The sequence below is a fragment of the Hordeum vulgare genome, chromosome 4H (assembly GCF_904849725.1).
Source record: "Hordeum vulgare subsp. vulgare chromosome 4H, MorexV3_pseudomolecules_assembly, whole genome shotgun sequence".
In the NCBI taxonomy this organism is placed as follows: domain Eukaryota; kingdom Viridiplantae; phylum Streptophyta; class Magnoliopsida; order Poales; family Poaceae; genus Hordeum; species Hordeum vulgare.
Window position 1 is genome coordinate 364,203,110 of NC_058521.1, and position 4,912 is coordinate 364,208,021.

Below are 4,912 nucleotides of genomic sequence, written 5' to 3' on the forward strand. Positions count from 1 at the left end.
GGGAGGAGCAGGGGTGCAAGGAGTCGCCGACGACAATGTCCCACAGAGGAGGATCTTCGAGAGGTTGGTCGTCAGGGCCGAAAACTATAGTAAATGAACAAGCAATTGAGGGTGAAAGCATCAGGAAGTTGTTGTGGTCCCAATGGAATAGAAATAAGAGCCGGAGCATCCTTGTACCCGGGGATTGCCGGAATCCCGAAACGGCAGATCCAGAGCTCGATCTCGAGCTCGAGTACTCCTGGGGAAGAATGGGTGGCTCACAGGGGCGATTAGGTGTACCAGGAGGTCGAAGGGAGTGAGTGGGAGGTTTTGTGTGGTGTTATATAAAGGGGGCATCGTGCTCGTGCGTTGGCAAGACCATGGTGATGGGCAGGGAGGAGAGAGGGCTTGCGAGCGCGTCCCCGGTCTTTGTGGACGTGGTCTGGGGTTGGAACAGGGTCGAGGAGGATCGGGGAGCTGGCTCATGCCGTGCAGCGGTGGCGGATGCCATCTGATCGAATCGGCTTCCGAGGGCACGCGTCGCAGGAGGAGTAGAAAAGGAGAGAGGAGAGGCACGACATGGTGCAGGTCTCCTACCGTCGAGGGGGCCGTGGGGGACAATCGAAGGGGTCCAAAGTTGGCAGGGGCCGGCCTCCCAACGCGTGGGTGCGCATTATAGCGCGGCCAAAGCATAGTTTTGGCACGCTACGGCATGCTAGCATGCTATGGCGCGCCTCAACTTGTCCTCTAGTGTGTGGGGTATGTGGGGATGCATCTGGGATGCCCTAGAGCCGAGATGGTGGACTGTGCTTAGAGGGAGAGGGTTGAAAAGCTTCTGCCAGGGTGGACCAAAGGGTAATTGGGGTTTTTGTCTAACTCCACAGTCGAACCAGAGCTAGATATTGCTATTGCGTGTGAAAATTGCCTCTGTGGGCTTGTGATAAAAATTTGGACTGTAGGTGAACAGTGTAGGGGGCAAAAGTAGCAATTTTATCAATTCACTAGATGGTGTTTGATGTTGGGTTCAGGAAGATAATCCTCACCACTTGCACTGATATTTAACAGGATTGTATTATGAGCAAAACAATAGGATTCACCAAGTTCTAGCGCATTTGAGCAAAGTTGACAATGTAGACAGGAAAAACCCTAGAATTGCATAAAGTGAGATTTTTGTTGACCAAGGTTATCAAATCAACTCCCTTCAATGCAAAACTGGGTGTGGCATCCTTATTTCGGGCCTAGGTCACCCGTGTAAAGTTTGAGAGCAAGTGGTTAAACTTGGCAATGTAGAGTTGCTCAAATTTGGTTCTGGACAAGAATAGTTTTGGGGTTAATTGGTGTATCAAATCAACTTGTATTGAGATGAAACTTTGTAGTATCACCCCACTTATCATATGTGACTTGCTAGAATTTTCCTAGGATTTATTAGGAATATTTCCCTTGGAAATATTTCAAAAGCATGAAATAGGCAGAAAGTGTTTTGAGGGGTTTTGTCCAATATTTTTAACATGACCATGTGTTGAAACTCGTATGTATGGAAAATATATGTTCAGTATGTTTCCCTAAATGTCTCAAATATTTATGAAGCATGAAAATAATTTTTTCGTATGAAATATCATTTCTGGCCTCAGAAAAAGGTATTTAAATAAAATAGAAAAATAAATTTAAAAATAATTATTGTATTGTTTTGTGAAGTCTTTTTTATAATAGGGTGCAATTAAATCCTTTGGTGTAAAACATCCCTCCTATTTTGGAGACTTGCACTGCAAATTTCAAATCAGGGTTTTGGAGAATTTAGAATGATTTAAAGCCTTTTGTTAAAATAGTTGTTTATAAAAATGGTTTTCTGGTCCTATTCACATGGCATGATCATTGGGCAAGGTCTTGGGTCAAGGAGGAAGGTTATAGACAGGAGAACAACTATAGTGATTCAAAAACTCAATCAGTCACACAAGCAAGTTGCAACAGAAATAAATGATCACAAACATGCAAAAAGTTTAAATTGGTTCCAAATTTTCATAAATCCACATGTGAAAAAAGTGGTACAAACACAGGGTGTGATAGACCTATCCCCCTTATAAGAATCTCGTCCCCGAGATTTCTACGCTAGGCGCTAAAAAGAGAAGGAAATTCGGATCTGAGGTAGTCTTCATGCTCCCATGTTGCTTCTGCTTCAATGTGGTTGCTCCACTGGACCTTGAAGTATTTGATAGGGCGGCTTCTGGTGCAATGCTTAGCCTCGTCTAGGATGCGGATCGGTCTCTCGTGATAAGTGAGAACTGGCTGAAGATCGACGGCTCGATGATCGATATCCTTATAGAGCTCAGGGTGGTTGGGAACTTGGAGGCACTTCCGGAGTTGCAACACGTGGAAAACATTGTGTACCTCCACAAGTTCAATGCTAGCTCCATCTGGTAGGTAACTTCTCCCCATCTCGCGGTGACCTTGAAGGGGATAATTTAACTTGGTGCTAGTTTCCCCTTGACGTGGTAGCGGTTTGTTACCTTGAGAAGCGTGACTCCGAGATAGATGTAGTCCCCAACATGGAAACTTGTGTCTTGGCGATGGGTATCGACGTAGCTCTTCCGTCTGGATTTGGCGGCCTCTAGGCGTTCCCTGTCAAGTTGAACTTGCTTTTCTGCTTAACGAAGTACATCTAGCTCGAAGACCAGCCCTTCTGCGATTTCTGACCAGTTTTGGGGAGTGCAACACTTGTGACCATACAACACCTCAAATGGTGCCATCTCGAGGCAGGACTGACACCTGTTGTTGTAGGAGAAGTCGGCAAAGGGAAAACAAACTTCCCACTTTGCTCCACATGCCAGTGCACAGGCACGGAGAATGTCCTCGAGTATATGATTTACTCCTTTCGTCTGACCGCCGGTCTAATTGTGAAAAGCGATGCTGAAGGATAGCTTGGTTCACATAGCTTCGTGAAACTTTCTCCAGAACCTCAAGGTGAACTTTGTGACATTATCAAGCACAATCTCCTTTGTAACTCCATGAAGGCTCAAGATGTGATTGACGTAGAGGTTGGCTAGCTAGCTCCCGCCATAGGTGGTACTGACGCGAATGAAGTGGGCTACCTTGCTCAGGTGGTCGACGATGACCCAAATGGAATCATGTCCTTTGCTGGACTTGGGCAGACTAGTGATGAAGTCCTTCTCGACTTTATCCCACTTCCATTCAAGCACTTGGAGGGGTTGTACCTGTCTAGCGGGTCGGTGATGCTCAACTTTGAAACTCTGGCATACGTCATATTTAGCGGCATAACATGCTATCTCTCTCTTCATTCCATGCCACCAGAATCTTGCCTTGAGGTCTTGGTACATCTTGGTTCCTCCAGGGTGAATGGAATATGGAGCATCATGTGCTTCTTGAGCTCAGCTTTGTTGGGTACACAAATGTGGTCCCCAAACCATACCACTCCTTGTTCATCCACTGAGAATAATGGGGCCTTTCCATCCTTGATCTTCTTCTTGATACCTTCAATGCTCTCGTGCCCCTTCTAAGCTTCCTTTATATCATCCATCAATGTAGGCTTTGCTTCGAGGTTGGCTAGAAATCCTGGTGCGACTAGCTTCAACCCGAAGCTCTCAAGTTCCTCGTAGAAAGGCATGTAGCCTTTCATTGATCATAGCATTCAAGGAACAAGCATTGTGCTCAAGTCATGTTCTACCACATTGTCCTTTCCTGGGTGGTAACGAATATTGAGGTCGTAATCTTTGATCACCTCCAACCATCTTTGTTGCCTCATGTTCACCTCCTTCTGAGTGAAAATATACTTCAAAATCTTATGGTCTGTGTATATCTCACATCGCTTCCCTAGAAGGTAATGTCGTTATGTCTATAAAGCATGAACCACAACTACTAGCACAAGATCGTTAGTGGCGTAGTTCTCTTCGTGAGGACGCAACTTTCGGGACAAATATGCCACAACTCTGCCCTCTTGCATCAAGACACCACCAAGCCCGGTCCTGGATGCATCACAATATATCAAAACCTCCTTGTGAATTCTGAGGTGGCCAGAATTGGGCTCTCGTCAACCTCTTCTTGAGTTCTTGGAAACTTCCCGTGCACTTTGATGTCCATTCGAACTTCTTGTCCTTCTTCAAGAGTTGAGTTAAGGTCAAGTGATGCTTGAGAATCCTTGACGAACATTTGGTTGTATCCCGCGAGTCCGAGAAAGCTTTTGACTTCCTTCACATTGATCGCTGACTTTCTCTTCGTCACTGCTTCAATCTTGGCATGGTCAACTGACAATCTATCCTACATTATCACATGACAAAAAAACCCAACTTCATGCAGCCATAATTCATATTTACTTAACTTAGCATAAAGTTGGTGCTCTCAAAGCTTTTCGAGCACCATCCTCAAGTGTTGCTCATGCTCTTCTTTAGACTTGGAGAAGACGAGTATGTCGTTGATGAAGACAACAACAAACTTGTCCAAAAAATACAAGAAGACCTTGTTCGTGAGGTACATGAAGTAGGCGGGGGCATTGATTAACCCAAATGACATGACCGTGTACTCATTTAGGCCATATATGGTCACAAACGCCGTCTGCAGGATATCCTCGGGTCTGATCTTCAACTGGTAATATCCAGACCTGAGATAGATCTTGGAGAACGCCTTGGCACCATTCAGTTGATCGAACAGGTCTTCAATCTTGGGCAGCGGATACTTGTTCTTTATTGAGACTTCATTGAGAGAATGGTAATCATCACAGAGTCGGATGGTCCCGTCCTTCTTCATAAAAAATATAACAGGTGATCCCCGAGGATAGGAGCTAGGACGGATGAGTCCTTTTCTAAGTTGCTCAGCCATTTGCTCCTTCAATTCAGCCAACTCTTCGGATCCTATTCTATAGGGCTTCTTGTAGATGGGTCTAGCTCCGGTCATTAGCTCAATAATGAACTCAATGTCATGATCA